This window comes from Amblyomma americanum, chromosome 4 (genome assembly GCF_052857255.1).
Source record: "Amblyomma americanum isolate KBUSLIRL-KWMA chromosome 4, ASM5285725v1, whole genome shotgun sequence".
Taxonomy (NCBI): Eukaryota; Metazoa; Arthropoda; class Arachnida; order Ixodida; family Ixodidae; genus Amblyomma; species Amblyomma americanum.
The window spans coordinates 109,550,350-109,560,504 of NC_135500.1; the positions used below are offsets into that span (position 1 = coordinate 109,550,350).

The 10,155-nt window shown below is 52.7% G+C and overlaps 2 pseudogenes; both read right to left on the reverse strand.

Annotated features, from left to right (window-relative positions):
* Nucleotides 1-275: 275 nt before the first annotated feature.
* LOC144129750 (uncharacterized) lies at nt 276-1,738 on the reverse strand (annotated as a pseudogene).
* A 2,062-nt stretch (nt 1,739-3,800) lies between these two features.
* LOC144129751 (uncharacterized) lies at nt 3,801-5,634 on the reverse strand (annotated as a pseudogene).
* Nucleotides 5,635-10,155: the final 4,521 nt, after the last annotated feature.

Consider the following 10,155-nt stretch of genomic DNA (forward strand, 5'->3'; position numbering starts at 1 on the left):
GTTCTCTCTGTTGACATCACGAAACCTACGCTGTAGATGCTGCACTTCCTGTTGCGGCCGTCATTGCGCAGCGGGATGAATTTCCTCTTCACTCTGCCTCGCTAACGGTCACTGCTTCCTCGTACTTCCGGCTCCAGTGACGCACGGCCGGTGGTCGTGGTGGTGAAAACTTTTAATTGCTGAAATAGAGTTTGGGAGCCACCGAGTGGCCCCGCTACATGGCCGGCGTCCCTAGTCCGGGACATCGCATGACAATGCTCTGTCTCCCGCCCGTTTCACCAGAGCCCTTTGGGACTCAAGCGAGGAGCAGTTGAGGAGGGCAGTCTCCCATGCCTCTCTGGAAGGGGTAGGGGAAGGGGGAGGTGGGGATTTTGAGTACATGCCCACACCATGTGGAAGATTTCACAGGTCTCCCCACAGTGCGGGCATCGCCCATCCGTGTTAGGATCGTAATGCTTTAAGATTGCAGGACAGAGCAGAGTACCTGTCTGCAGGCGCCTTAAAGTTCGCTCCTCCGTCTAACTCAGCCCCTTGGCAGGGGCCGGGAAAAGGCGGTGGTTGTCGCTATAATGCGTTATTATTTCCCTGAATCGCAGCAGCGGCTGGTTAGTCTCCGAGCCAGAAGAGCTGGGATGAGGAGCCCGGTAAGTAAGCGCTCGGGCAGCCGCGTCAGCGGCCTCATTACCTCGTACGCCCTGATGGCCAGGAGCCCAAATTATTCTTTTCGGTGTTGGATCAGTGGCAGTCCATCTTAGAATGCAAGCAGCTAAGGGGGAGATCTCCCCAGCCAAGTAATGATCACATGCTTTTCGGGAGTCTGTAATGATGATTCTCGAATTGGCGGGGGCGGCAGCAAGCGCTATCGCTACTTCCTCGGCTCGCATTGAATTCGGGGCTCGAAAAGAGAGTCCATCGACGTGTATTTCCTGGTGAACAACAGCGGCCGTGTAAAATCCCGTGGGCGACGGCCCTGCTACGTCTACATAATATACACCGGGTCGGGAGCCGTGTTGTCTCTCAAGAACCCGAGCCCGCGCTTGTCGTCTGTTTTCGTGCATGTCGGTGTCCATGTTACGGGGGAGCGGGGAGACCCAGAGCATATGGCGCCACAGAACCGGGATACGCTCCGTCTCCTCTGGAGTGCAGTCGTGTTGGATGTGTAAGCGGTTTAGCAGGCGGCGCCCAGGGCCGTCTGCATGAGCCGCGTGTATTGGTTCACGAGGTGGGCCTCCCGCAGCTTCTGGTAGGAGTTTAGCACCCCCATTGCCTTTAGTTTAGCATTAGAGGTAACCACCGGGAGATCCAGAGCTCGCTTAGTTGCCTTGCGGATGATGACGTCTATTCGCGCCTCGTCTTGCTTAGTAGTGCGGAGATATGGCACGGCGTAGAGGATCCGGCTAGTCACGAAGGCATAGACGAGCCGAAGCGCGTCCCTGCCCCGCAGACCGCCCCGCTTGTTGGAAACGCGGCGGATCATACGCCCTACCTGTTCGCCTACTCTCTTGAGTTTCACAATGGTGGAGTCCGGTCTGAGTCTGCGGTGAATGAAAAGGCCCAGAATACGGAGCTCCTCCACCTCTCTAATAGGACCTCCTGACAGAGAGATGTGAATTGCTGTCCTATCCTTCGGGTTCGCTATGACATTCAGAAGCTCTGATTTCGCTGGAGCACATTGGAGCCCACAGTCCATAGCATACGCATCGACTATGGAAGCGGCCTGCTGAAGGCGGGCCTCCATGTCCCCAAGGCTCCCCTCAGTGGTCTAAATTGTAATGTCATCTGCATATAACGCGTGTTGAATGCCTTCCACCCGGGCCAGTTGGCTTGGGAGGCGCATCATAGCTATGTAGAACAGGAGCGGTGATAACACCGCTCCCTGAGGGGTACCCCGTGTTCCCATCATGTAAGGGCCGTATTCCTCGCCCTCAATCCGAAGGAAGGCCTGGCGATTAGTCAAGAAATCTCTTACATACGCGTAGGCCCTAGCCCCACAATCAGTAGAACTCAAGTTGGCCAGGATGCTTCCGTGTTTACCATTGTCGAAAGCCCCTTTCAGGTCAAGGGCGAGGATGGCTTTGTCATTGCGTTGCATAGTTGTGGGTCATATTACATCCCTGTGCAGCTGGAGAAGGACATTCTGTGCAGACATGAGGGGGCGAAACCCGAACAGGGTGACTGCAAAGACGCCCTTACTCTCCAGGTATGGAGAGAGGCGATCCCGAACCATCGTCTCCATAAGCTTGCCCGCACATGAGGTCAGTGATATGGGCCTCAGGTTGTCCGTAATCACAGCCTTACCTGTTTTAGGGATAAACTTCACAAGTGACGTTTTCCACTCGGGAGGGAGTGGACACCCGTCCCAGATCTTGTTGATGTATTCTAATAAATGGAGGTAGGCTGGGTCCGGAAGGTTCGCCAACAGGTTCACTGTTATGTGATCCCGTCCCGGAGCCGTACCCCGGCGCATTTTTGCTAAGGCCTCCTTAAGGTCGTGCAACTCAAAAGGGGCATCAAGTGTTTCATTAGGCCTGCCAGAGTACAGGTACTCAGGCCTAGGCAGGTCCTCCGTACGACAGAGATATCTGCCGCACAGAGTGTCCGCAAGTTGCGCCGTCGTACCTTGATACCCTTGCAGAGCCCGCCAGAGCTGCTTTTGCGTCTCCCCTCTCGTTTGGGAGGGGTCGATTAGACTGCGAAAGAGACGCCACGTCCCCTTCGAGCTCATCTGATGAGCTGCGGCGTCGTAGCGTGCTATCCAATTTGAATCTGAGAGTTCGGCAGCATACGCTGCAGCCTGCTCTGTGAGTTTGGCTATGCGGTCGCGTAATTTGCGATTAGTTTTCTGCTTTTTCCACCGTTTAGTTGAGCTCCGGCGCACCTCCCACAAATGCAGGAGGTGGGTGTCCACTGCGGGGATCTCTTCGGTGGTTTGTAGTGTTGTGTCGTGTTGTTTCTGAATGTTGTATATGTGGTTAGCCCACTCCGCGTAGCCGCCGGAAAATAGTACGGAAGGGATAGTGTGATTTCAGAATTTGTGCCAATCGGTCAGCTTGGCCTGACCCCATTTTTTGCGCGCTGCCTTCGCCATGAGTGTAATCCGGAGAAGGAGGTGATCGCTGCCTAGAGAATCTCCCAAGTTCTCCCAAGCAGCCGCTTTAGCATTTTGAACGAGAGAAAGGTCGGGACACGTGTCGCGGGTTACCGAATTCCCCACTCGGGTGGGATACGCCGGGTCCGTGAGCAACGTGAGGCTGAGGGTGGAGATGAGCGCCGCCAGCTTACGTCTTCTTGCCTGTTCGAAGTGGTAGCCCCAATGAAGGCTGGGAGCATTGAAGTCTCCAACGATCACTAGAGGCTCTTTGGCTGCCATTTTTATCGCGCGAAGGAAGATTTCATTAAAAGTTATGCCCGGCTTATGCGGAGGGCAGTATATGTTGAGGATATGTATTGACGGGTCGCGGCGTCTGAGAGGCAGTACCCGGACCATTGTATATTCTTGCTCGGTACTCAAGTCTAAGTCGACCTGAACCACGGTGTAAGCTTTATTCACCAAGATGCACGTAGAGGCGCCCCCCTGAAAGGTGCTGTAGCCTGATAATTTAGCGTCTATGCCGGGCTCCTGCAGGGCAATGAGTGCCGGCATGTCTCATAGGGACTGCAGGTAGAGCTGGAGGTGTGACCGTTTTTTCCAAGCTCTGAAATCCCTGCAGTTCCATTGGATGATCTGGAATTTTTCAAGGTTTTATCATTCCTATTAGATCTGCTAGCCATTTTGTTCTATTTATTTACGGGCGAGCGGACTAGCTCTGGCCGGGAGCCAGCGCAACCCTAGCGAGTGGCCGCACCGAGCCACCAGCTGCAGAGCCTGAACCATGTTCCTCCGCTGCCTGGCGGGAGGCTGTCTTACGTTTGAGGTGAGGGGATTCGCAGCTAGTGGCGTTCTTAATTTGGGTGCTGACCCAGGGCTGCACGGCTTTAAGGACCGAGTCAGTGACCTGGGCCATAAAGTCGGGAAGTGCTTGCGTTAAAGCTGCCTTGAACATGTCCTGGAAGGACTCGCGGACTGCTGACATGACTTGATTCGGGAGGGCCGCCACTTGCTCCTCCAGTTGCTTGGTTTGGCGCTGCAGTGCCTCTAGGCCGGCTACGCGACCAGCAGATCCAACTACCGTGTCCCCGCACTGCCGCGAGACGCTAGTGAGGCAAGATGTTACGGATTATCCGTCATCCTCGTCATCTGGCTCAGCTTCTTGCATTGGTTCGGATGACCCGGCCTGTTTGGCCTCTAATTCTTGAATTTTGCGCGCTAGAATTTGGTTCTGGCGCCTGAGCTCCTCTACCTGCTGCTGTAGGGCGGTTTCGGTAGGGGAGGAACGGGTAGGGGGCCCGGAGACTGCCCTACTCCAACTGCTCACCTGTGGTTGGACGGGTGCCAAGGGCGGGAAGTCCCTGGCGTTGAGGACCGGGGGCACCGCCTGGGTCGCGGCCTTGACAGGTTTCGATGTGCCGGGTTTGGCCTTGGTTTCCTGATCGGCTGGCGCTTTCTTGGCCTTGGGCGGAGGAGCCTGCTTGGGCCCCGTCTTTGTCGTCGGTTTGGATCCGAATGGGGAGCTCGGTTTGATGGCTTTCCGGAACCGCCCGGCACAGCCAGGAGCTCCGGTAGGGTGGCCGCCTCCGCAGATGAGGCAGCTCGGAACACAGTCATGTTCTGCCGGGCCGTCAGGAGTGGCATCGGGAACCTGGACTCCGCAGCGTTTGCAGCGGCCCGGCTGCGGACGGATCGGCCCGATGGCCCACTGTGCCACAGCGGTGGCATGCTGGCACTGTTTTCTTGTACAAGCGAACAGGGAGCCGTTCGTAGCTGTACAACACCGTCCGTGGCACCTTGGTCCCCGCGAACGTGATCACCGCAACCGGGGTTCCACCTAGCTTGCGCACAGACACCACATTTTGTTCCGCACAGAGTTTTCGTTTAACGCTTTCAGACGTTTCGTCTGGCGAAACAGTCACGACGCCTCGACAGAACGCACCGGAGAGTTTAGGGTGTCCCCGGAACGGTAGCTCGCGTTCCCCTACCGGCAGCACAATATCCCGGAGTAGCTTCTCCGCGGCGTCGACAGATTTCAGTGCACATACAAGGACGTTTTGGTCCCAAACGGGCCACACCTCAAGTCCAGCATTTGCGTCGTCCCCGAGGATGCTGCGGACTGCAGCGCCGGCTCGTCCAGGACCAAAAGTTGCCTTTAGGTCACCGTGTTTTCTTGGTTTCAGCCCCACGACGATGTCATCTTTTTCAATGCGCGGCGTGTTCTGCGGCCGCCACGGGAGTTGCTTGGAGCTCTTCGAGGCTGCGTTCAGCGCACTCCCGCCCTGCGTATGCGCAGAGCTAGCCGGCACCTGTTGCTGGGTGGCACCAGCACCAGCGTCCAGCGATGCCGCCGCCGCGTTCTTCTTCCCGCGCCAGACGCGGGCCACATCTTGGAGGTAATCGTCCTCGGTTGGTAGAGGATCCTCGCCTTGAGTCTTATCCTCGGATTGATGGGTATTCATTGTTAAGATCTGCAAGGACTGCGGGTCGTATCCGGTGACTTGATTTGGAGCCGGCAGAGCCGAGGGATCCCCTACCGGGGCCATCGCAGCCCCCGGCGCCGTTAGGCTTAGCACCACCGCGGCGTTACGAAAGCTTCAAATGACCGAAAAGTGGTCAAAAATTTGCCCCACCTTAACAAACGTGGTGTAGACGGGTGCCGCTGAGGTTCCTGGAGACGATGATACCAGGCTTGCAGGGGGAAAAGTTGGTGTATCGCAATTGATTGCGATCTGTCACGGAGCCGACGCGGTATGCGACCGCTCCCGTCACCGACCGTCCGTCCTTCTCCGCACGGCCGGCGCAAGCAGTGGCATCGCCAGGCAGTGGAACGTGAGCACGGCCAGAAAAAGCAAGGCACAAGCCAGCAGCCCTACCCTGAAGGCACTGGGCACGATGTTGGCTTCGGCTGTGGATGGTTCGTGGCCATTTGCGATGCTCGCAGCTCTACGGTGCACAGGGCGTGATTTCAGACTTCCGTTGCCAAAGGCTAGGGCGCTTGGCATGGTCAGCGCTTCAGGGTCGGGTGAAGGCGTCGACGAGGGATCGCCACCTAAGGAAGCGTTGGCCAGGCAACGGGGAGTCATGGGCGCCTTGAGCCCATAAAAACACAGCAAACTCTGTAAAACTGTAGGCAAAAAGCTACGCGTTTATAATTACAAAAATTTGTGCCAAGTTCAAGGCTGTAAATTTCACAAGGTTGCTTTAGCAGTAAACGCAGGAAGTCATCATTCCAAGAGCTGAGGATGGGAAACTCACTTTCGGTAACGCCACCCTGGTTGGCCATGCAGCGTGGATTGCTCGACACCTAGCTGTGACGGAGCCTCGAAGACTGGTCGCCACTGATGGGCTGTCCACGTCAAGCTGCGTGGCCGGCTCGGTCTCCATGTCGTTCAGATTGTGACCCGTGGAGCACAGGTTGTTGTTGTCCTTGTTGCCTCTGAAGCAAGGGCACAATGGGTCAATTGGTCATTGTCCAGAGTTTGGTGCAGATGCAAACAGGAGAAACAGACTTACCAAAAACGGATCATAGGCGAGGGTCGCTGACTTGGTTGGTTGGCCTCAAATAAAGATGGGACATACCCACTAAGGGGGAGTGGCCAAGACACAGGTAGTATGGCTGACTTCTTTTTGTTCTTTACCTCAGTAAATAGGCACAAATGTCGAGCTCTATCTTCTGCCTCCACCTTGTGCGAAACGCGCGTCGGCGCTCACGAGCATGTCGTTGTTGTTATTGTGGTTACCCTCATACAATGGCACATGAGAAATTCAACCTATTTTCATCGCCCTCTACAAGTCCGTTGTGATTAGTGATTTTGATTTATTGCTTTTATACTGAAACGCACTAGCCGTAATTAACGGTAGACCGATGTTTTGCAGCAGAAGGGGCATAAGCACTTTGTGATGTTAGTCACGACAGGAAAAATAGAATAGAGAATAACTTAACATTCAATGTTGCCTACTTGGCAGTTATGCTAGAAAAGTTTTCAATTAATCAAGTAACGGAAGTGTTACGGGTTTTTTCAATCTCACATAATTGTGTCGAAGGAAATAATCGCCATCTTCATAGCTGAGTTCAGCTCTCTTGAAGACAGGCGCTTTTGTCAGTTTGAAATTGCCCCTCTTCTATTCCAGCCACGAGCCTCCTACTGCTGGCAGTGCCTCTGCCAAACAACCCCAACGAAGAATCTCTAAATATCTGGGTGTACTTGTCACTGTCCTGAAGGTTTTTGTTTTATTCTCACCTGATGAAAGCTCCACCGCGTGTTCAATACGCGCGTCACACTAGTGAAGCCTTGTGCAAGTGGTACCATTCCCATCAGCCGAGCTGTTTCCTACAAGCAAAATGGTTCTTATGAAAAGGAAGGGGGGGGGGAATATTTCAGCAGCAACTGAGGGAGTGTGTCGGATTGCTGGGCTCCAAAACTATCATTCGAACTTTTTTGACAACCACCGGGAAGGTATTTATTACCTACTTGTTCATTACAGTGCCTCCTTGTGCTGCTTAGTTCATGCGCTTTATGGTCTCCATCAACCTTGTGGTCTCCAGGTCGTTCCGGCATAATCAGTTTTGCATTGTAACCGAATGCATATGGCTAAACGCTTCAAGCAAAGAGGCGCTCGCAGTGCGAAGCACAGAGAACTCCAGTACTCCATTCGTGTGTCCCGAGGAAATCTTTCATTTCCTATGTTTCTAAATATAATTTTCGCGTCCTTAAAGATGCCACATAGGCTTTGCTTCTACTTTGATTTATTATTAATTTTTCTTGTAACCGTGCCACGTGCCATTTGTTATAGGTCTCTTCGCGTCCAGATTATTTTCTTTGAGAGTTTGCTATAATTACAAGTTATCACACAGAAAGCATAGCACAGTAACTACAGAGGACGAGGTGAGGACAGGACAAGTGCCACGTCCTAAATAGTTACAGCGCTATGCTTTCTGTGTGACGATGAACCAACACCCCAAACATATTCCAATCTGTGTTAGACGGCAAGTGCGGTTCTATTACACAGATTCAAACTAATGCCATAGTAAAGTAGATACGGGGCCACCCGACAAAGCATTTTCCAAATGTCTGCTGAGCCGCCGCGGTGGCTCCGTGGTTATGGTGCCCGGCTGCTGACTCGAAAGACGCGGGTTATACACTATATTAGATAATGTGCGATTTGGCAAAAAACAGCTCTCGCACACAGACAGCAGGCAAGCCAGGGCCGATGTGCAGTATTCATGCGATTGCCTTAACACAACACTGAAGCCCAGGCTACCCTGGGGGTGCACGCTTCCGCCGGTATGTACCTTCGATAATATGAGTGATATCTTTGCAGGGTATTCGGCATATTCGATCACGTATGCAGCAAAGCGCACATCCGCTCAGCTAACTCCTGACGTTCCGCATACCGAGACGAATTTTTTTTCAGCCTGCAATATCCCTCACCTCGTCACTCGAGCGTCTCTTCTCGCACATTTGAACAAAAGTGGCGACAGCCATCGCAATAATCGAAGATCAAACTACAGAAAGAAATCTGTGCAGCAAATCTGTCAAAATCTTTAGTTTTCAAGCATGCATAAGAAGTGCTTGTCAGAAACAGTCCGCGCTCATCGAAGCAAGCCGGCTTGAAAATGCAAGTGACAGAAAACAGCTGACAGAAAAATACTGCAAAGTCCTGCTCCATAACCGCATTCCAAGCCCAGAAGTATGCAATGGCGTTCGGGTCCTGCACTCACGATATGCGACAGAGGAACCTACGCTGCGTGCCTCACAGCAACCGGTAACATCTCTAGCATTTTCCAAGGGAACACCTTCGGAAGCACTCACAGCACAAACTATGTATGATTGAAAAAAGTCCGCATCGTGGAGTTCGGGACGTCAGGGTACATCATTCGGCGAACAGCTGCACACTTGAGGCTGCGGTGGCCCGTGGCATATGCTTGTACCGGTGCACGCTTCATCATCATCATCATCATCAGCCTTACTACACCCACTGCAGGGCAAAGGCCTCTCCCATGTCTCTTCAATTAACCCTATCCTTTGCCAGCTGCATCCACCCTTTGCCTGCAAACTTCTTAATCTCATCCGCCCACCTAACTTTCTGCCGCCCCCTGCTATGCTTACTTTCTCTTGGAATCCACTCCGTTACCCTTAAGGACCAGCGGTTATCTTGCCTTCGCATTACATGCCCTGCCCAAGCCCATTTCTTTCTCTTGATTTCGATTAGGATGTCATTAACCTGTGTTTGTTCCCTCACCCACTCTGCCCTCTTCCGATCTCTTAACGTCACACCTATCATTTTTCTTTCCATGGCTCGCTGCGTTGTCCTTAACTTAAGCTGAACTCTTTTCGTTAGCCTCCACGTTTCTGCCCCGTAGGTGAGTACCGGTAAGATTATGCTGTTGTACACTTTTCTCTTGAAGGAAATTGGTAAACTGCCACTCATGATCTGCGAGAATTTGCCATATGCGCTCCACCCCATTCTTATCCTTCTAGTTATCTCCCTCTCATGATCCGGATCAGCTGTCACTACCTGCCCTAAGTAGACGTATTCCGTCACTATTTCTAGGCTCTCGCTGCCAGTTGTAAACTGTTTTTTCCTTGCTAGGCTGTTGAACATTACCTTGGTTTTCTGCATGTTAATTTTTAGACCCATCGATCTGCTCTGCCTGTCTAACTCATTGATCATGATTTGCAGTTCACCTCCTGAGTGACTCAGCAAGGCAATGTCATCAGCAAATCGCAGATTATTTAGGTATTCTCCATTTACTCTTATTCCCAACTGTTCCCAATTCAGGCCTCGAAATACCTCCTGTAAACATGCGGTGAACAGCATTGGCGAGATCGTGTCTCCTTGCCTGACGCCCTTCCTTATTAGAATTTTATTGCTGACTTTATGGAGGACTATAGTAGCTGTGCGGTTTGTATATATATCTTCCAGTATTTGGACATAAGGCTCTTCTACCCCCTCATTACGCAATGCCTGTATGACTGCTGAGGTTTCCACTGAGTCGAATGCTTTCTCGCAATCAATGAAAGCTATATATAGAGATTGGTTATATTCTGCGCATTTCTCTA